The sequence below is a fragment of the Pollachius pollachius genome (assembly GCF_949987615.1).
Source record: "Pollachius pollachius genome assembly, chromosome: 16".
Lineage (NCBI taxonomy): Eukaryota > Metazoa > Chordata > Actinopteri > Gadiformes > Gadidae > Pollachius > Pollachius pollachius.
In genome coordinates this window covers 12173920-12197072 of record NC_136949.1, presented here as the reverse complement: position 1 = coordinate 12197072, position 23153 = coordinate 12173920, and the positions used below count along the sequence as shown (strand labels likewise).

The window sequence follows — 23153 nt, the reverse complement described above, 5'->3', positions numbered from 1 at the left end:
TTTTTCCAAGGCTTTTTCCAGTCTTGGCAGTTTGATGTTATACTTGTGCAATCTTTATGAGCTCAAAGACCTGTTGAAAGCTGAGGCGTAAGACGGCCACATGTAAGGGTTAGCCTGGTTTTTCTCTGAGTGGTGTCAGGGGTCTCTGTATGTCGGGGGGAGCCCACGGCCCTGCTGCCCCTGGCTCAGAACAGAAGCCTGTGGGGAGCTGAAGCCCACCACAGCAAATACGAAGAACAATACGCAAATCTAAACGTTAGCTAAAATGGGAGAATGATATGGATCAGCTTTTCTTTCGCTCCTTGCTCGCCGTGATTTATTTTACACTCCCAAGCATTTTCTTCTCCGTTTGACCTCAGTCAGTGACAGTCATTTTGGCTTTCTCAAAAGGTTTTCCGCATGCAGGTGATATGTAGAAAAGATTCCCCACAAAAAACAGTTTATAAGTAAGTTTCCAGGTGCATGGCTTTTAGAAGATTTCCCTTTCAAAATCTACACTTTATTTACAGTCGTTTACAGTCTTAAGTTTGACCTTGCTGGCTTCAAAAAAAGACCCTTCCCTGACTTCCCTTCTCTCCTTCACTCCTCTCTCCTCTCTCTTTTTCTCTTCTCCCCTCTCCTCTCTACTCCCATAATGTATCCACCTATTGTATCCCCTCCTCTCTCTCCTCTCCTCTCTCCTCACCTCTCCCATCATCTCTTCTCTCCATTCCTTTTTTCTCCTCTCGTCTCTCCTCTCTTCTCCTCTCCTATCTTCTCTTCTCTCCTCTCCTCTCTTCTCCTCTCTCATCTTCTCTTCTCTCCTCTCCTCTCTTCTCCTCTCTCATCTTCTCTTCTCTCCTCTCCTTTTGTCTCTCCTCTTCTCTCCTCCCATCTCCTCCTCTTCTGTTATTTCCCCAGCAGTGTGCTTGGCTGCTCGATGCTAGCTCATATGCAGTGATTTCACACCTATACTAATGACTCCAAATACAAATAGCTGCCAGCCTCCTGGCTGCATTCAACCGGTCCCTGACTCCAACATTCAAGCATGTCTTAATGGTCCTTTCATGTTAATCCGGCGATGACATTGGGTTAGGTTCCTGAGTGCCACAAGCGCTAACAGAGTTGCAAGGCGTTTGCTAATTCGAGTCCCAAGTGCTGCCAAACGTACTGTCACAGCACAGCCTTCGTCTTCCGCTGGTTGTATTTTCGCAACTGTTTCCGTGGCTGCGACACCTTTTCCATGGTGTCGCTTTACTGCGTCTCTCGGTTGACACATACATTCTCGCAGCAGGTGCTGGCTTCCACCCTCCTCCTCGATTTATGTATTCATACATGGGGCGCAGCATGGGTATAACTTAGTTGCCATGACTCATCTGTTTCAGTGTTGAGGTGCGATGAGTCGATTTTAAGGCGGACGGTGCAAAGTGTTGCACAAATCTGTTCCGATTGATCCCAGGAAGGCTGATCTATTCCAACCTTGTCAGCTAGACCAGGATCAAGGATCAAGAGCCACCAGGGAAAAGGTGGCCATGAAAGGATCAAGGAAGGATCATAGCAATTTTTGGAGGTTGCACGAAAGTCTGTTGCCGTTTGAGGAAAGATTTGAGAAAATACTGACAGCTGTAGGGTAATTCCGCCAAAAAAGTTTGGAGTTTACAATTTTTTCAATTTTCTTGGTTGTGTAAAAGTAGAGCACCCGTAGAATACAAAGAGGAGTTATTTAGAGCAAAGTTTTAGGGCTGCACAGTTTTTTTTGAGCATGACAAATGTCACCGCACACGATGTAATGCTGACAAACTACAAAGCTCTTCCACAACCAACACACATTTTCCTTCAAGCTCCAAACCTTTATCGTGAGAATAAATTACGACCACAAATGTATTCCTTGTCTACCAGGGCATTGTTGAAAGCCCCAAAAACATCATGACACACACATGTTTTAGCCCGTCGTTTTTGTAGTTTGTGTTAAAGTCTTTAACACATTGGACCGATGAAAGTCAATCGCAAAACAACAAACTCTATCTCATAGGATTGAGTGAAGTGAATTGAGATTTGCTGCGTGTATCGCGTTTTGGTGACATTTGATGTAGACTGAACACTGCAGGGGGTGAAGTTTTGAAATGATAGTGCAGCGTGCTGCTGGCTGTGAACAGTCAAGGCTTAAAGGACACTATAACTTTTTTTTTATTTGTCGCCTGCTTGACATTCCTTCAGAAGTGGATGTCAGTGACAAGTGGAGAGGAGGAGAGATGGAATGTTCCCCAGGACTTTTCTTCTGATCCCTTTTGATGGGCAGTAATATCAGACACACACATCCACACACACAAACACACATGTGCACACATACACACACACACACATACACATGGCTGCACGCACAGACACACACACACACACACACACACACACAGACACACACACAATGACACACACACACACGGATGCACTTGGAAACACAGGCACACATACACACACATCCAAATGGCTACACTCAGACACCTGCACACACACACACACACACACACAATCACACACAATCGTATGCACTTGGACACACTAGCACACACACACACACACACACACATGCAGGCCTACTTTGATTCTACTGCAGAGGACATGACCCAGGTTTGGTGATAGGTGTTGCATCACTATCTATTGTGATCCAAGCGGAAAAGCTTCCAGGGTTCAAATTGGGGACAAGTACGTTTTTGTGCCAATGTGAATGAGTACTGTGTGATATGTCTGAGACCATGGCTTTAAGACCAGGCATGCTAGTACCCTTTAGTACCCTAGTACCCGGACATTACATCAGGACATGAAAAGGAGAAAACTAAGGCTAGAAAACTTAGCCGATCACACGTTATCGCCACTAGACATGTCATTTTGTTTTTGTTTCATGTTTTTAAGTTTGAATTATCCTTGATGTGGCTAATCTTAAACAGAACAAAGCTGACTGAAGTGGTGCCGGAGGGAAAGTTGCACTTTTCGAGACAGTAAATTGAAATGAGAAATAAAATTGAAAAACCTCGCCGGTACGTCTTCTTTGCTGTGGACCCCAAGGGATCTGAACAAGACTGCTGGCAATAAAGTGTACTGATGTGTAGAAGAATGGATTGTTTAATTGTAGGCTGTTGTACTCACTGCTTTTTATACTGAGTCTATTTATCGAACAGTTACACATAGGAGTGCAGGATTAATCAATGGTAGAGTTTGTGGCATTGCTCTTTGATTATTGAATTCCCAAATACCCATCCTCATTTTATAGATAAGCTTTAAATGTGTATATTTCCCATTGTATTTTCCCTTGTCTAACATTCACTTTTTCTTTTGCAATGAGCAAGCATTGATAAGCAATTGTACCTTTGCTTTATTTGTTTTTGCTATTGTTGATCCATTTAATGTCTGTTAATATCGTCTGTATATATTTGAATGAAAACTACCGCGTTAAAAGTTACACACCAGGTGGTGTGTAACCAGGTGGAGGAGGTGGTGGGGGAGGAGTAGCTAGTGGTGGTGGGGGAGGAGGTGGTGGTGGAGGAGGAGGTGGTGGTGGTGGTGGTGGTGGAGGAGGTGGTGGAGGAGGTGGTGGTGGTGGGGGAGGTGGTGGTGGAGGAGGTGGTGGTGGTGGTGGGGGAGGAGGTGGTGGTGGAGGAGGTGGTGGTGGTGGTGGTGGTGGTGGTGGAGGTGGTGGTGGTGGAGGTGGAGGTGGTGGTGGTAGTGGAGGAGGTGGTGGTGGTAGTGGAGGTGGTGGTGGTGGTGGAGGTGGAGGTGGTGGTGGTGGTGGTAGTGGAGGTGGTGGTGGTGGTGGAGGAGCTGGTGGTGGAGGTGGAGGAGGTGGTGGTGGTGGAGGAGGTGGTGGGGGAGGAGGTGGTGGTGGTGGTGGTGGTGGGGGGGGAGGAGGTGGTGGTGGTGGTAGTAGAGGAGGTGGTGGTGGTAGTGGAGGTGGAGGTGGTGGTGGTGGTGGTGGTGGTGGTGGGGGGGGAGGAGGTGGTGGTGGTAGTAGAGGAGGTGGTGGTGGTAGTGGAGGTGGAGGTGGTGGTGGTAGTGGAGGTGGTGGTGGTGGTGGAGGAGCTGGTGGTGGAGGAGGTGGTGGTGGAGGAGGAGGTGGGGGAGGTGGTGGTGGTGGTGGTGGGGAGGGAGGAGGTGGTGGTGGTGATGGAGGTGGTGGTGGTGGGGGAGGTGGTGGTGGTGGAGGTGGTGGTGGTGGTGGAATGCAGTGTAGTGGTTAAGGAAGTGTGAAGCATGAGGAATGGGTCCTGGAAGCCTCTTCCTTTGCTGGCTCAACCACAGTCTGGTCCTCAGACTTCGATATTTACCATGAAAACACACAGCCTCTCACTCTCTCTCTAACTCTCTTTCACAACCTCATCATCACTGCTGCAGAAGATGAAAAACCCATGAGTGTACGCATTTTGATTCTTAAATCAACAGGGTTTGATTTTGCTTTAGCTACGGCGGACCGTGAAGCAGCTTATTATCTGCTTCATTACAGGAGGAGAGGCGCCGCCGAGTTAGAGAGAATGTGGGTGAGATCCTATATGGGACTGCTGTGTGTGTGTGTGTGTGTGTGTGTGTGTGTGTGTGTATCTGGCCTGTGACTCTACCACAGAACACATTTGTTTTTGTATTTACTGATGTGTGTGTGTACTATCAGCCTAAAGTTGATGTTTGTGAATTTGTGTGTGCGTTTGTGCGTGTGCATGCCTGTGTTAGCGACTGAGTTGTTGGTGGAGTGTTTCACAGTGAGCCTTAAGTGTACATAGTAAGAGCTGCTTATGATATCGCCTCCGAACACAAACAGACACACACACATACACAAACAATCAAGCAACACACACAAGCAAGCAAGCAGGCTTGTCATGGAGCTTTTCATGGTCTGCGGCTCACGAGCGAACTTGAGGGTGTGCGTGCTGGAGAGGCCTGGTACTCCAGATAGGGATACCACTATGTAAATTGCCTTTGTTCATTACAGACCTAATTAGGCTGAGCATTGTGCGTGAAAAAAATGGAGAGCAGTGTGTGTGTGTGTTTGTGTGTGTGTGTGTGTGTGTGTGTCTGATGGGGAGCGCATGTGTGAGTGTGTGTGTGTCTGATGAGAAGCACGTGTGTGTGTGTGTGTTGAATGAGGAGCGTGCGTGCGTATGTCAGGGGTAAGGAAACGGGACGGGGGTATATATAGAGTGACAGGTGAGCGTTGCCACCGCGATCAGACGCTCTGCCAGCTTGTCTCAGACCAGCTGGGAGTGGCGCCGTGGCGCGGGGCCACGCCCACGCTGCTTAACCCCCCTCAGAGGAACGCTGGGAAAGCAACACTTTAGTTTAGGGAATGGCGGACATTTGTCTTGTGTAATTTTGGCTGAGAATGTGTTCCAACGTAGACTGTAAGAGATATGGACATAGCTTCCGTGCCTTGACCCTCTGGTCTCCACACAACTGTCATGAAGCCTTCGATTTAATGTTATGGCCGCCGCAATGGCTTGCTATTTTTTGCCACCAGCAGCAGAAATGACCCACATTGAAGCTGGGAATTGAAAGGCCGCCTCGCAGTAGTCTATGGTCATAACTCCTTTATGTTCAATCCTTGTACCCCACATATAGGCTGTTAGATGAACTGTGCGTTTCGTCGCTTCTGCATGACGGTCATGGCTGCCGCTTGTGTTCAACACAGTTTTGTTGTTTACATAAAACAGAAGGACATTTCCGAGATAGACGCCTCTGAGAGAGAGGGGAGAGAAAGAGATAGGGAGGTTGTGTTTGAGCGTGTGGAGGGGGGGTACTATGTGGTATTCCTCAACATGCACAGATGCAAAGATAATACGCTTCCAAATTTGTCAGCCTGAAAGAAGACTGCTGGGGTGTGTGTGTGTGAAGGATAACACCTCGTACACACTGGTTGTACAAGGATGCGTCGTAGTTCACACAAAGGACATTCAATGAAAATAATTGCCCAAAACACATCCAAAACACTTGATTTAAACCCGACTGTTGTAGTGTGTGGCTGATGGCTGGTTTAAGCAAGCTCCCCTGGCAGTCTGATTGGACTGTGGAGATTGGTAAGGCTGCACACCAGTTGCACATTAAATAATCAGTGTGCACAGGTTCACCCAGCCGTCTCCACACACACTGGGTGATCGCCTGAATGGCAGCAGAGCATCCTTGCCATGTTCATTATCATCATTGTGCCATAAACCAGATTCGTCCTTTATGTTTGGAGGAGCCCAAATTGAGTCACCTAGGTGGACTGGAAGCCGCCTAAGGGGCGTGTAGTAATGGACTTTGCGACACCGACCAAGGCAGTGTGCGGCACAAACCAATACCAGCTTCCATCAAATAAATTAAAATAAAAGGAATGTCCTGATTCCGCACAATCAGGACATTCGCGGTCCATGTCCATACAGCATCAGTAGATGTCACCCCAGTGATACAGTGTAGGGTGCTGCCATCACCAACACCGCCGCCGCCACCACCGCCGCGCTCTGCTTGGCTCTTCGTCCACTCTGATCGGGCCAGGCGCGGGGCTGTGGCGCGGGGCCACGGTGGCACTGCTTGAGCCCCATCAGAAGAATGGTGGGAACTGACACATGAGGGGACAGCAGGGATGGCAGCGAGTGTTTCGGGTTTTTTCCTAAATTGTTTGAATTGTTTCACGTGCGCGTGTTTGTGTCCAACACAGTTTAGTTGTGTTGCATCAAAGAGAGGGAGTGGTCCCGAGATAGCCGCCTGCGTTTCTTTTGTAATTAAATTGTGCCTGGGGAGAGGGAGAGAGTGGGCGGAAAGAGAGGGAGACTGAGGGAGAGAGAAGGATGAAGAGAGATGAAGCGCTATCAATTGGTTTGGGTTGTCTTCGAAATGATGTGCACATCCCAAGAGAAAACAAACGTCCGGAAATGTGTCAAAAGATGGTCGAACGAGCCAATCCGTGAGCTCCACACACCATGCAGATGGCAGTGTCCTCGCTGGTTCTTGTTACACTGATGTAAGCTGTTCAGATGAACATGTCTGCGGAGGTGATACTTGTAATTATGGCGATTTGTCTCCCATATGCTGGCATAAAAAGGACACAACTTGAATGTAATATAACAACAAATGCTTAACAGCTCAAATCCTGTGCATGTGGATTTTATCTGCTCGTATCTTATTCAGGTGAGCTAAACTTTGTTTGAAGAGTGGACTTTACCAGCCCTGGAAAGAGCTACAAAAGCAGTGGCAGAGAACGTACCCACTGCCTCTCTATCGCTTTTTTTTTTTCTTTTTAGTTTGTTGCTTGGGTAGGTTGAGTCCGATAATGCTTAGTTGGCGGGGATTGTGTTTAGTTCAGGGTCAGGGAGCGGTCTGATGTGGGTCCAGTAGTGCTATTCATCTGTTTCCAGAGCAGTACACAAAGCCTGATCGGCTCTACTGAGCAAAACAAACAAACAACCAACAACAAGTTGTCCAACGGGGCTCTACACCCGTTTTCATCTTTGTTCAACCACTTTTGTTTTGCTTCTTCCCCCCGTTCTGAGTGAGGGAATATAGGGAGCCTAACAGAGGAGACATTTTTTCATAGCAGGCTTCCTAAGCTTGTGATTCTGCGTTGGTCCAAGCCTGGCCCAGTGGGACCCTAATGGGGGCTAGACGCTGCATATTAACCAACTACCCACCTGTGTGTGTGTGTGTGCGTGTGCATGCGTGCGTGCGTGCGTCCGCTGCATTGTATGAGCTGCACAATATTAAAGATCCTCTCCTGCTGAATGGAAGGCATATCAAAGGCCCGTACACTCATCCTCACACACCCAGAGACTTGAGTATTTATAGTATACGATACAGTGCCCAGGGCAGGTTTATTCAACTATTAGTATTGCCTTACAGCTATGATATTACAATTGTCTGCTCACTGCTTCAGCTTTCAGCTCCCCATGTCTGTTTGGAGCCAGATATCCATTATCTACAGGGATCGAGCCCTGGCCATGGCAGGCTCCACCCTGCTATGAGGTAGCAGACCCCTATCGCTCCCTACTGTGTATTCCTGAATCCACATGGCCTGTGTGTGTGTGTGTGTGTGTGTGTGTGTGTGTGTGTGTGTGTGTTTGTTTGTTTGTTTGTTTGTTTGTTTGTTTGTTTGTTTGTTTGTTTGTTTGTTTGTTCTCTGAGATTCAATATGCTTTGCCGTTCTTGGCGTCATGCGTTCTACTCTCGTCTGATCAACCAATGAACTAATGATCAACCAATGAATGTGATCATGAATCAAGATGATCAATGCCTGTATCGTTCTTTGGATGCTAGCTGATGTACATTGAGTCATTCAGTGTGCGTTGTTATCCAACGTGAGTTGCGGCTAATGAGCAAAGCAGATGATCACAATCGGTTTAGCAACGAGAAAACGACATGTGCTGTGCAATCCAGTTAGAAGTCAAAATACGAGCACAGAATTTAAGCCATATGTTTCCGCACACAGGGTTAACTATGAGGGTGTTTGTTTCTTACATTTTCAGTGCTAGGTATGTAACATTAGATATGTAACATTTCAATGTGCTACCAAAAGAGTCAGAGTTGTAATTATCATAACTTCTCCCAACTTTCCTAAACTGTGCATGTTCCAAGCAACAGTAGTGTTTGTATTTGCGGGGCACAGATTAGTGTGTGGGGCATTTTCGGTCCAACCGCAGGGATGGAATCCAGAAACAGAGAGAACCAAGCCAGGCTTTAAATCTTTTTGGCACAGTTTCTCCCATAGATTTCTATCGCCGGCACTGACAGCTTCTGTATGTTTGTGTGTGTGTTTGGTATTTTCTGTAGTGCATGTATTTGACAGAGTATGCATGCCTCTGTTTGTTTGTGCGTGTTGAACTGAGTGTTGAGGGTTGTTTGCATGTGTACTGTGTGTTCACCTGTTATTGTGTGCATGAGTTGCGTATGTAAACATTTGTCGATGTGGGTCGGTGATTGCGTTTGTATGTGTGTGCGCGTGTGAGCATGGCGCTTGCGAGCCGTGCGTGTGTGTCAGATAAATGCAGCTAAATATTGACCCCTGCCCCCCTCCTCTTTATGCTCCAGTTTGATGAATCATAGACTGCTGCTGTTTTGTGGATGTCGTTGGTTCTTTTTCTTACATTTGATTTGGACCGAGTGACATCGGAGTGGTTCCAACAATGCAAACTGCTGGGGGAGAAGTCAGAGGAGAACACTGCGAAGTGAAGGCCGGGATGAAGGCCATTGATTCTGCCGCTGTATGACTTTCAGAGAGAGTTTCTCTTTCATGTCTGCTCGGTATCTGTGATCTCCTTATTTGAGAAACTGCACAGCATAAATCATAAAATAGTTAGGAAAGATAGACGTAGTGTCCTGTCCAATCAAAAGCAATGCGACAAAACCATTTTACCTCTTGTTCCTTTCACTTGGCCAGTAAAAACAGCTGCATTAAACATAAACATATTTGTTGCAGAACACATCAAGTCAGCCAATTGTGGCCCAAGCGTCACATCTCTATATCTGAATCGGCAGCACTTACGCACGATAAAGCATGCAGTCGGGTTGGAATGCTTAGAAAGATACTCACAGGTAGCAGCGGAATCCTGTCGGACACACCAAGTCAAATCGAATCTTTGTTCGTATAACCCTTTATCACAGTTTCAGTCTCCGAAAATCTTCACAGGTGCTTCGATAATAATGTTAATAAGAAAAATCATTCCGTATCAAACCCTGCAGGAATAGAAAATGTGATGTAGGACACATTTGAGAAGGAATTCATAAGAGGGGAACCCCCGGTTGCCTAAGATGGGATCAGAACTAGGGGTGAAGTGGAATCAAAGTCAAAACAACGGCCAAAGCAGAAACATACAATTTTGTTTGTATTCCCACAGGTGTGAATTATCAGTGTGCTATACAAGAGCAATGCAAAATGCGTTGCGAGGTAATGCAAAACTATTGCGAGGGGACGTAAAAAGGGGCTCCGCAATTAGCTGACTAGTCATGAATTAAAAAAATATAAATATATATATGCAAGAAAAGTCATCATAACAAAAGTGGTGTTAAATCTTATCGATTGATATCTGCTTTTTCTTCATTTAATTCTAGTCAATATTCAGGATGTAAGCAATACCCCCCAACTGTTTGGAATACATCTTCATTAGTAGGCATACTCGTTTTGTCAAGCCTCCTTTTGGTGAGCAAAAGAAAATTGCGATTGTTTCAGCCAATTTACACATATCGAAAGTCGGTTTTAATTTGTAATTTATATTAACGTCATCCACGTTACACCGACACCAGGCATTTTTTTTATCAGCTTTTTATTATTTTTATTATTTTCAGAGCTAGCGGGATACACTTCTAAACTGCAATTTTAATGTTATATTCATTGAGGACATTCTGAAAGCTGAGACGTGTTCGGTTTAATTGCGTTTTAGTGAGGTTGCTGTTTAGGGCAGGGCACACTTTGTAATTCGTCTATTGTATGGAAATATTGAACAGGCGCTGGCTCTACAGAGAGCAGTGCTGCTGCCTGAAGGATTTGCTTGGAAGCCCTGTCTCTGGTGGATCTCGTACCGGGGATGGCAGCTTTAGTTCCCCTTGTCAGATTGCGGGGAACCATAAAACCACTTCCAACCTACATAAGCTGCTATTAAGATTCTTTACATTCACAACCACACAGCGTTGCTATGCTGCTTTAAATATCCATTTCAGATGTCAGGCTGTTCCTGGCAGGCGGTCATTATTGTAAAACTCGTAGAACACAGGGGAACACCACCAACCCGGGCCAGTAAACATTGGCCAACAAACCTGTTTTAGACTCAACAACAATGATACCTCGGGAGACTATAGCAACAATAAAAGCATGTGTTTAAAAGAAAGAATGAGACAGACAAAAAGCTTAGTCAGCTAAAGCCCCACGACAATTAAGTTGGCGATGAGGGGAAACCCCTAATGGATTCACACATACACTTTGAGTTCGCCTTTAAGGAACAACACAGAATGAATTAACCCAAACAGGACCATGCATTGTGTTGGTCAGGTAGTATTCAGGGTGCAAAGCATATAATTACATCAAAGTGCCCCCACCAATTGGTTGTGGTAGAGTGGTGCGGTACATGTACGCTGTGAATGTGGCACATGCCCCGGCACTTTGAAAGAAAAAAGAATATGTAATGAAATTAATAAATTGAAAAAATCGATGGTGATCGACGTATGTACTCATTTCCTCTGCTTATTTAATTTCCGAACAACAATGAACACTGTTGGGCCGACTGGGTTTGATCTCTATATGAATCTAGACTGAAATGCTGTATGAGTGTTGCCCCGTGCTCATCATATCTCCCCCATGCGCCTCGTGTTGCCTCTCGCTGTACCCCCAAGTAACGAGGGGGGGAGGGGCTTATCAGCCGGCCTCACGTCAAAAGTCATCGCTCGCCATCGCTGTGGTGACTATTCACTAGATCACTTTAATGCAGGCTGACGTGCAGATGTCAATACAATAACGCCTTGCTCATTCCCTGTTAACAAGCTCTGATTAAAACTGTATATTTAATCCAAGCAAGGTTGAAACATGTGAATTTCTGTGTATTGCTCGTTCTTCTACATTTATACAACAATCCTGTGTTTAAATTGTTAATCCAAGTTATATTGAATGACCACTGACTTTTGAAGGCAGTGGTTTGGGTTTTTGCTGTGGATGTTGCCCTCCTTAGCGATGGCTATGTGGTAGCCTCCCGTGAAGGCATTCATCTTCCCTGTGTAAAGGAATGCACATCATCAGGGCTAACATTGACAAAACACAATGCCATATTTATAGGTGGTTGATTTTTAGTACTGCAAAGGAAACCAGGCATTCTATGTTTTTGTTTGTTTTTGTTTGTGGCATTCTAAGGCTACACACTCCCACACAATGCCAACGATGTGTTCCATCGAACCCTGCAGGCCACTGTTTGGTTCACGGCCACACTGGTGTGTTAGGAGAGAACAGGAAGGAAAGTATACAGAGTTGCTTTTCTCTTTTAATGTTAATATATCTCCTTTCCGTCTTTCTCGCTCTCTCTCTCTCTCTCTCTCTCTCACCGCCCCCCCCCCCCCTCCCCACCTCTCTCTCTCAGCCTCTCTATCTCTGTGAGAGGGACAGGGAGCTTCCCTTCAATTATGTATACCCCAACAATGTATACCCCAACAACTTCAATTAAGCATGTGTGTAGGAAAATCAATAGGGGAACTGATGATGTCCGGACCCCTTCATTTCTCACTGAGCAACTGGTCTGTCTGCGCGCACACACACACACACACACACACACACACACACACACACACACACACACACACACACACACACACACACACACACACACACACACACACACACACACACACAGTTAGACATCCAAGCACACAACGTCACTTAGATATAAATCACTCCCTGCCTTCGATTGAAACGCCTCTGGCTTCACCAGGCGAGGGTTCAGTTGACTGATAATGAGCAATGATCGGAAATAAATGAATATATATATATATATAATATGTACAGTGCCTTGCAAAAGTATTCACCCCCCTTGGCATTTTTCGTGTTTTGTTGCCTCACAACCTGGAATTAACATGGATTGTTTGAGGATTTGCATAATTTAATTTACAGAACATGCCTACAACTTTGAAGATGTTTTTTTTTTTTTTTATTGTGAAGCAAACAACAAATAGGACAAAATGACAGAAAAAGTCAATGTGCATAACTATTCACCCCCCCTAAAGTCAATACTTTGCAGAGCCACCTTTTGCGGCGATCACAGCTCCAAGTCGCTTTGGATAAGTCTCTATGAGCTTGCCACATCTTACCACTGGGATTTTTGCCCATTCCTCCTTGCAAAACTGCTCCAGCTCCTTCAAGTTGGATGGTTTGCGCTTGTGAACAGCAATCTTTAAGTCTGACCACAGATTTTCTATTGGATTGAGGTCTGGGCTTTGACTAGGCCATTCCAACACATTTACATGTTTCCCCTTAAACCACTTAAGTGTTGCTTTTGCAGTGTGTTTGGGGTCATTGTCCTGCTGGAAGGTGAACCTCCGTCCTAGCCTCAAATCACGCACAGAGTGGTACAGGTTTTGCTCAAGAACATCCCTGTATTTAGCACCATCCATCTTTCCCTCAACTCTGACCAGTTTCCCAGTCCCGGCTGCTGAAAAACATCCCCACAGCATGATGCTGCCACCACCATGTTTCACTGTGGGGATGGTGTTCTTTGGGTGATGCGATGTGTTGGGTTTGCGCCAGAGATAGCGTTTTCTTTGATGGCCAAAAAGTTCAATTTTAGTCTCATCAGACCAGAGCACCTTCCTCCATACATTTTGGGAGTCTACCACATGCCTTTTCGCAAACTCAAAACGTGCCATTTTGTTTTTGCTGAAAGTAATGGCTTTCTTCTGGCCACTGCCATAAAGCCCAACTCTATGGAGCGTACGGCTTATTGTCGTCCTATGTACAGATACTCCAGTCTCTGCTGTGGAACTCTGCAGCTCCTCCAGGGTTACCTTAGGTCTCTGTGCTGCCTCTCTTATTAATGCCCTCCTTGCCCTGTCCGTGAGTTTTGGTGGGCGGCCGTCTCTTGGCAGGTTTGCTGTTGTGCCATGTTCTTTCCATTTGGTTATGATAGATTTGATGGTGCTCCTGGGGATCATCAAAGATTTGGATATTTTTTTATATTCGTACTTCTCAACAACATTGTCCCTGACTTGTTTGGAGAGTTCCTTGGTCTTCATGGCAGTGTTTGGTTAGTGGTGCCTCTTGTTTAGGTGTTGCAGCCTCTGGGGCCTTTCAAAAAATGTGTGTATATGTACTGACAGATCACGTGACACTTAGATTGCACACAGGTAGACATCATTTCACTAATTATGTGACTTCTGAAGGTAATTAGTTGCACCAGAGCTTTTTATGGGCGTCATAACAAAGGGGGTGAATACATATGCACATGCCAAATTTCAGTTTTTTATTTCTAAAAAATAGTTTTATGTATATATTTTTCTCATTTCACTTCGCCAACTTAGACTATTGTCTTCTGATCCATCACATAAAATTCAGATTAAAAAAATATTGAACTAAAGGCTGTCATGTAACAAAATAGGTAAAAAGCCAAGGGGGGTGAATACTTTTGCAAGGCGCTGTATATAAAATGAAACATAAGGTTAGATGCCAAACCCTTTACTTTTAAGGGTACTATAAAACTACCACTATATATAACATTGCGGTTCTATTATGAATACTACTTGGGTTACTACTCTCATATTATTTTTGTTAGTTTTTACGAAAGACACTAACAAATATGTGTTCTTGTGTTCTGAAGGGAAGTAGAAGCAAGGGAAATGAGCCAACCGAGAATGAGAGAGAGGGAGAGACAGAGAGAAAATGATGGAGAGAGGGGTAGAGGGAGGGAGAGGGAGAGAGACAGAGAGGGGAAGAGGAAAGGAAGGAAGGAAGATAAGAGTACATGTTCACCTGCCGCCTGGTCATTTCTTATCAAAGTCATCAGCAGCATCCTGACATGAAATTCCATATCTGTGTGTGTGTGTGTGTGTGTGTGTTCGTGCTGGGGTGTGTGTGTGTGTGTGTGTCTGTGTGACTGTGTGTGTGTAGTGTTCAATAATTCAGTAGCAGGAAGGTGATGTCGGGGTGGCTATGGGGGGGGGGGCTCTTGTCATGTCTCTGATTTCCTGCCCCAACCATGTTTCTCCGCCACGGACGCTGGTGTCTGTTGGGGGTAAGGGTGCTGTCTACGGGTGCAGCACACCCCCCACCCCTGTGAAAGAAGGAATGAAAGAGAGAAAGACCGACAGAAAGAAAGAGTGAAAGAATTAAAGAAAGAAGTAAAGAAATATGTAAAGAAGGAAAAAAAGAGAGGAAGAAAGACAGGAAGAAAACCGAATGAAAGAAAGAGGGAGGCAGGGAGGGAGTGAAAGGGAGCGAGTTAAGTGCTCCCTGTTTCTTCACAGCCCTATTGATTTTTGTCCAACTGTCTGCACTGGGTCTAACCTCACAGGACTATCCACCATTACCTAATATGTCCCAGTGTGTATGTGAATGTATGTTCTGTGTTCTGCATCTTTTATAGCTTTGCCATCATTTCATTTACTCATCCTTTAGTTTGGCCAACGTGCATTAATGTGCACGGTTATTTCTGTGAGATGAAATAGGAAAAAGAAAAAATTGTGTTTTTATTTTTTCCTCCAAACGATAGAAGTTAGCCGGAGCTGGGATCGTGAGATTGTGTTTGGAACGGTAAGGAAGGCGTTGTGTGCTGTTTTGTGTGTTGTGTGTGGTCATTGGAGACAACATCCTGGGGTATGTGTGGTTTGGCTGCAGCTGCGATCCGACCGGGTTGTGTGGGTTGGCCCTGGGGTGTTCAGCACTAGGACAGCGCACAGCCGAGCTTCACACCACGCGGAAGGAGAATAGAAGATGGAGGTGTAGAGGGACGCACTGCAGCCGCATAGATGTGTGGAGAATACAGCACAGACAGAACACCAGATACCAATCGTTTGTCTATATTCGCTGACCTGGTTGCTGAAGTAGTATTTCATCCTACAAACTTTACTACTCATTGTAGTTTAAGGTATGGTCCGCACGTATGGGGTCATTCTGATACAAAACTATTCTTTAACAAAGACAGATGTGCATGGGTGATTCGGTGTCATATTTGTCATTGGGTGGTGCATTTGTCCATCATGCTGAATATGCATGCATGAGTATATTTTTGCATAGGTTTATAATTGGTATGCTTTCGCTGGTAGTGTGCACATACCGTGAAAACTATGTGGAGAATCACGTTTATTATTAGCTACAGCACTTTACATCCGCACACTGGAATCCAATCTCTTGGCCGCCTTCTCATTGGTCAAATTGTGTCGTGCTATATCTGATTGGATGCCCTTCCTCCATTGTATAACTCCCGGACAGATAGAGTAATACTGTCAGAGCAAATGAAAGATTAAATATGCCACACACAAACTTACACATGCATGCACACACACAAAGACACACACACACACACGCACGCACACACAAAAACACACACACACACACATACACACACACACACACTCACACACACAAACACACGCACACTCTTAGGTCCAACCAACTCAGAGGAATGCTGACTGCTATATCCACATTTCCCCTTCGAAAGCATGTGGCACAATAAAACCCCTACCTCTGTGATTTGAAAATGTCAAACCATCACCTGCTGATCCCCCCCTCCCCCCACACACACACAAAAAAACACACACACACACACAGTGAACACACACACACACACACACACAGTGAACACACACAAGGTGAGTGCAGCACTGTTTGTTGTGTTTTTATTTTTTACTCCTTAAATGTTTTGTTGTTTTTGTCGGTTAGTGGCAGAGGATGTCCTCCTAAAAGTCACAGGTGATTGGTCGATAGCAGGCAGTCCTGCCACCGCTGTCCCTATTCCTTGAATTTGTCTGGTTCTGCCTGCACACATCTGAATAAATGCAACATCTTTCTGTAGATATAAATGCTGCTCGATAAATACCACATTGTTCTTCAAATCATCGCTTACTAGCCTTGTCAGATTTTTGTATTACATGTAATTATATAATGGAAACATGGCAATCTTGAATCAAGTTTGAATGATAAGCTAACTAGAATAAGCTAGTATTCTGTATTCTGAGTGGGCAAAGAATGAACATAATGCAATTGACTTGGCACTAACTCACGTCACTTGTGCTCAAGAGTAGGACGTGTGTGTTGAACATGGCCCCTCAGTGTAAACATTACATGGGCGTGTACGCAGGTTTATATGCAGGCGTGGACGCAAAGGGGAGGGGTGGAGTGGAACGTAGACAGAAAAGGTAAGGCCAAAGGGTTGGAGCAGCTGTGTGTGCTGTCCATGGTGCTGATCATGATCAGCCACAACAGGCAGATAAAAGGCCATGGAGTAAAGTGTGGCGACTATTTCCTGATCCGTGCCTGTGCGTGAAGTGATTTGGGGATGAGGCTAAAGGTGTGCAGACCTTACATCCACCATTACATCCACCATTACATTGCCGGCTACAGCTCGCAGGTTCTGGTGACATGAGGGACTCATGACACACACACACACACACACACACACACACACACACACACACACACACACACACACACACACACACACACACACACACACACACACACACAGACAAACACACATACTCTGCTCTATTATTATGATATTTTTACAATAAGGACCATTATCTTAATTGTAGCCAGGCAACACAAACTAAATGGACACACATTTATCAAATGGAGAATAGAGTGAGGTTAAGAGAGAATGAATGAAGCATCAAATGTCAATAGAGTGTGAGTTTGTAGGTTTTCCAAAGTCTGTTTGCTTTTTGTGTGTGGCTGTCTTTGGGAAAGCCACATATTGTGCTAATACTATAATGTAGCAAATAGTATTCAGTAAAAGTTTAGTATTTGTTTGCTTGCATCTGATTTGTAAGTTGTTCTCTATTGACAAACACTGAAATTCACGTTATTTCCCAACTTATTGAGTGCACTATTCAGACTCATACATACACACGCACACTCACACACACCAACGCACACATGCACAACCGCGAGCACACATGCACACACGCACACACAGCTGTGCTGCCAATGCTCTCTGATGCAGTAGAAGATAAAGTCCCAGTGGGTCCCGAGTGTCGACAGAGGCCTTGATAACGTCTTCAGCAGCTCAGGTTCACTTCATTATTCCAAGACAATGCAACAGAAGATAAGCCATGTTGTTGGAGAGTACACCGTTTTGCCTCTGCCTAGCTACAGCAGCGGATACGCTTCCATTTTTTTACGGAAGCTGGGGAGGAGTCTAAGAAATTGAATTTGAATTTGAATTACTTTATTGTGCCACCTTGGTGGAAATTTGTCTCAGATAACATGTTGGACAACATTACAATGGAACATACAAATACATATCGCAACAATATAGAATAGTGAAAATGATAATTAGTAGCAAATAAGTTAAGTAAATAGCGTAAGAGCAGAACTGCTGTAGCAAGTGGTAAAATGCCTAAATGGCGGAGGGAACGAAGTATCTCTTAAAAATGTTGCTGCTGGCTCTAGGGACCCTGAATCTCCGTCCAGACGGGAGCAGGCTGAATGAAGTGGATGTGAGGGGTCTGTGGTTATTGCATTAGCCTTAACCTAAAGTGACTCTGAAGCAGACTGCAAAATAGACATGATAAATTTGGTCAGGGCAGCCTTTCTTTATCGGAAATACCTACATTTACAAAGTGGGATTTGCAGCTGGGGATGTGTTAACATTGTAGCTTTGTTCTTGCCCTGAGGCCAAAAGGTATGGTCCGGGCAACACATAAAAACTGCATTTGGAACCTTTCTGGGGAAACGCTAATAATTCCGGCAAAACTGTTATTGTGCATACGATCAGTGCAGTGTATTTAATGGAGACAAAGCCACACTCTGACAAGAGAAGACCCCAGAACGATCCCTCTAGTGTTCCTCAAGGTTTTTCTGTTTGAACAAGTTTACAAGGTGGAGAAAAAGACCTTGTGTGGGACTCTGATAGCACACTTAGAGCTAGTGCGTTTCTTCTGCTTTTTTCTTCTTTTCCTTGAACGAAAAGAGTGTAATCTTTGTGTACAACAAAAGTACCACGAAAACGAATGAAACCCAAACCTTACAACAACAACCGTACAACTAAACTGTTCTCTGGAGACCTTTGAGTCTGTTAATCAGGACTCATTGCTTGCAGCTGTGTCTGCCCTCTCCGACCCGCTATACATGGCTCCCTACACAGCAGCCCCCTTGACTGTGGGTGGTGGCCACATTTTGTCCTCGTTCGGTTAGGATGGCAGCGGCTAGTTCATCCTTATGTTACATGTATTGCGAGGTGCTGGTCGCCACCTACAGACCCCAGCGGAATTTGCCCTCAACTACAGCCCATGCATAAATGGTTACAATGCCATGTGTAAATGGGAAGCAGGGACTGTGTGGGTGTATGTGTGTGTGTGTGTGTGTGTGTGGGGGGGGGGTGTGTTTGGGCTTGAGAGTAGAAACCAGTGTATATAAAAGACACAATGGGCTGGGAGTGCTTTTGAGGCCTTTTTGTTTTCTTATTGCCGGCTATCCCTTTAGTTATTTTGTTTCATGACCCTCCGCCTTCCCTAAACCCAACATTTCTGAGTGTGTGTGTGATAAATGGATGCCACACAATGCATGTCGGGCTTCACTTGCTCTCCACAATTAGACATTGGCAGGTCGTTAGACTTTGTTTACCCTTCATCTTTTGTGTGTGGTAATTACAGGCGTAGGAGGACAAAACGTGTCTCAGTTGCTCTATAGTTCCAACACTTCGGGGATTGGGTGTGTGCTTCTGTCAGGCATCTGAGGTCATTTCATAACACTCATGTTCCTGTGAAACTGTGTGGTAAACAGAAAGATATATGCACAGCTTTTCGCGTTAACGTCTTGACGCCGAAGGGATTATATATGAACAAATGCAGAGGTAACATTGTAGCATCCATGGCTCGCCTTATAGGAACCAGGTCTGGGACTTGCTGATAATGTAATCCAAACGAATACTCCACAAACCTCCTTTTCACTGGGTCTCACTCTCAGTGGAAAGTTCTAAGTGACACGTGGAAAGTCTAACATGGGAGAAAGTGTAATTTCTAACAGATACACAAAAGATACACCTATACTAGCATGCAAATGAAAATGCAAATCCCAGAGTTTGAAATAGGAAGATGAGGATGCATCAGGCCACGCATGGTGCGCATACACAAACACACACGCACAAACACACAACCCACAAAAACCCACAAACACACACACACACACACACACACACACACACACACACACACACAGGACGATCATCTCTGTCTCCCGTGGGTGCAGACCCACAAGAGCAGGTGGCTGTGATAGGGTAATGACAGATTAATGACGCGAGAAAAAAATGTGCTTTGAGAAGGATTAGCAGAGACCCAGACTGTTAGAGCGGCCAGTGTGTGTTTGTGTGTGTGTGTGTGTGTGTGTGTCTGTATCCTTGTGTGTGTGTGTGTGTGTGACTTTGTGCGTGCGGGTGTGATGTATCCGACTAAATTGTCATTTATTTTCTCTGCTGATCCTGTCATTCTGAAATCCCTTGTCTTAGCCGTGCCACGGACACACACACACACACACACACACACACACACACACACACACACACACACACACACACACACACACACACACACACACACACACACACACACACACACACACACACACACACACACACACGTACACACACACACAGACCACCTGCCAATCTCCCGTCTGTGTACTTATGTGTATCTGTCTCAGATGAGGGCCTTTATCAGAGGGGACCCTTCGCATGCTAAATGAGCTTTAATTGCAGCCGCCACGGAAAAGATATTATCTCTCCCCGTTTAGTTACACCTCCAAGAAGAGACGAGAGAAGAGAGAGGGATGGAGATGAGTCCGCGAGCAGAAGGGAATTTTACCTGCAGCCCAGACTTTCCCTCTCTCCTGCCTTTCCCTCTCTCCCGCCTTCTCCTCGCTCGATGCTTTAGGAATGCTGCCTTTCATCGATCATCCGAGGTCAGGGGGGGGAGGGGTTCACGCCACAAGACAATTCCATATTCTACCGATCCACTTTCCCTCACAGCTGGTGTGGGGTGGGGGGGCTTTCTAAGCCAACAGAGACACGCGCACATACATTTGCAAACGCATGTGCATGCACATGCTTTCATGCGCACGCACACACACACACATGGGTTTAGGAGCAGGTAGGACGCCCCTTGTTTTGTTTATCTGCTTTTATTCCGTTTGGAGGGAGTCAGTGTCCTGGGATGGTGGGCTTTTTGACGGTTGGAACCACCAGGCAGCGCTGCACAGGGGTTGTAGTTTGTATGGATGCTGAACGGCGCTTTAGATCAATCAAGATACACTTAATATCGTTATTATAGTATCCTATACTTATTATTGGTGCGGTGTGGCCTAAAAAGATAACACTCGAAATGACCTTGTTATACCAGCTGAGGGACTGAGCTCACACACACACACACACACACACACACGCACACACACACACACATACACATACACACACATATACAAACTGACAGACACACATAGGTGTCTGGAGGTGAGGTTGGGGGGACAGTTGATCCCAGACAGATTAGGCTGCAATCAGAATTCTCCTCAGGTCGGTCCCTAGGATCTCTTTTTCACTCTTGCACACGTGCGCGCGCACACACACACACACACACACACACACACACACACACACACACACACACACACACACACACACACACACACACACACACACACACACACACACACACACACACACACACACACACACATACTCACAGACACAAACACGGACAAGCAAAAACACACACACACACACACACACACTCACTTACAATCACAAACAAACACACACGGACACACACACACACACACACATGCATTTTGATCTCTAAAGTCCCAGACTTTTCATTTGTCCAGACGCAGAGAAATCAGGTTGGTTTAGAAACTACTAGTTGGGGAAATATCAAAACATCTCCACTATGAAGAACTAACGATACTTCAGCTTTGTTTACATGGAGAGTCATTGAAAATATATTTTTCTGAAATCTACAATGCAGAATGTTTGGGTCAGGCCATGGTTATGCAAAACACTACAAGAGCACTCTAGGAAAAACAACGTATTCCGGAGTGACCAAAACAGAACAGGGGGTTGAGCTTGTGTTGAGACCCCACAGGTCTTTCCCCCCTAATTTATAAATTATGCTGGAAGTACTTTAAAAAGTAACACACGTGTCTGAATGTTCAATATTATTCCTTTGGAATAATCTTTCCCCTCTGACTCTTTCTTGTCCTTTAATATTCTCGCTCAACTTCTTGTCCTTCTGTCTAGTTTGTCCAAAACCGTGACAATCTCACTCTAAATGATTTTTTTGCTCATTTCCTTCAGTGTGACCTTTCCAGGCCCAGCGGCGATTCTCTGTATTGGTCGCTTAGCTGTTATCACACAGCCATTCCTTCTTTCTTTTTGGGGGGGGTTAGGAACAAAAGAAAAGTCATTATGAGTTCTGAAATACAGTGGGGCAAAAAAAGTATTTAGTCAGCCACCAATTGTGCAAGTTCTCCCACTTAAAAAGACGAGAGAGGCCTGTAAAGACAAAATCAAAAAAAAGAATCCAGAAAATCACAACTTCTGATTTTTTAAGAATTTATTTGCAAATTATGGTGGAAAATAAGTATTTGGTCACCTACAAACCAGCAAGATTTCTGGCTGTCACAGACCTGTAACTTCTTCTTTAAGAGGCTCCTCTGTCCTCCACTTGTTACCTGTATTAATGGCACCTGTTTGAACTCCTTATCAGTATAAAAGACACCTGTCCACAACCTCAAACAGTCACACTCCAAACTCCACTATGGCCAAGACCAAAGAGCTGTCAAAGGACACCAGAAACACAATTGTAGACCTGCACCAGGCTGGGAAGTCTGAATCTGCAATAGGTAAGCAGCTTGGTGTGAAGAAATCAACTGTGGGAGCAATTATTAGGAAATGGAATACATACAAGACCACTGATAATCTCCCTCGATCTGGGGCTCCACGCAAGATCTCACCCTGTGGGGTCAAAATGATCACAAGAACGGTGAACAAAAATCCCAGAACCACACGGGGGGATCTAGTGAATGACCTCCAGAGAGCTGGGACCAAAGTAACAAAGGCTACCATCACTAACACACTACGCCGCCAGGGACTCAAATCCTGCCGTGCCAGACGTGTCCCCCTGCTAAAGCCAGTGCATGTCCGGGCCCGTTTGAAGTTTGCTAGAGAGCATTTGGATGATCCAGAACAGGATTGGGAGAATGTCATATGGTCAGATGAAACCAAAATAGAACTTTTTGGTAAAAACTCAACTCGTCGTGTTTGGAGGAGAAAGAATGCTGAGTTGCATCCAGAGAACACCATACCTACAGTGAAGCATGGGGGTGGAAACATCATGCTTTGGGGCTGTTTTTCTGCCAAGGGACCAGGACGTCTGATCCTTGTGACGGAAAGAATGAATGGGGCCATGTATATTGAGATTTTGAGTGAAAACCTCCTTCCATCAGCAAGGGCACTGAAGATGAAACGTGGCTGGGTCTTTCAGCATGACAA

At 45.3% G+C, this 23153-nt stretch overlaps 1 protein-coding gene across 1 annotated transcript in view; it reads left to right on the top strand.

The window, feature by feature from the left end:
* Positions 1-23153, top strand: part of LOC307087497 (exostosin-1) — a gene marked incomplete at both ends in the record, with an annotated part of 169764 nt that overhangs the window by 92598 nt on the left and 54013 nt on the right. The window lies entirely within an intron of this gene.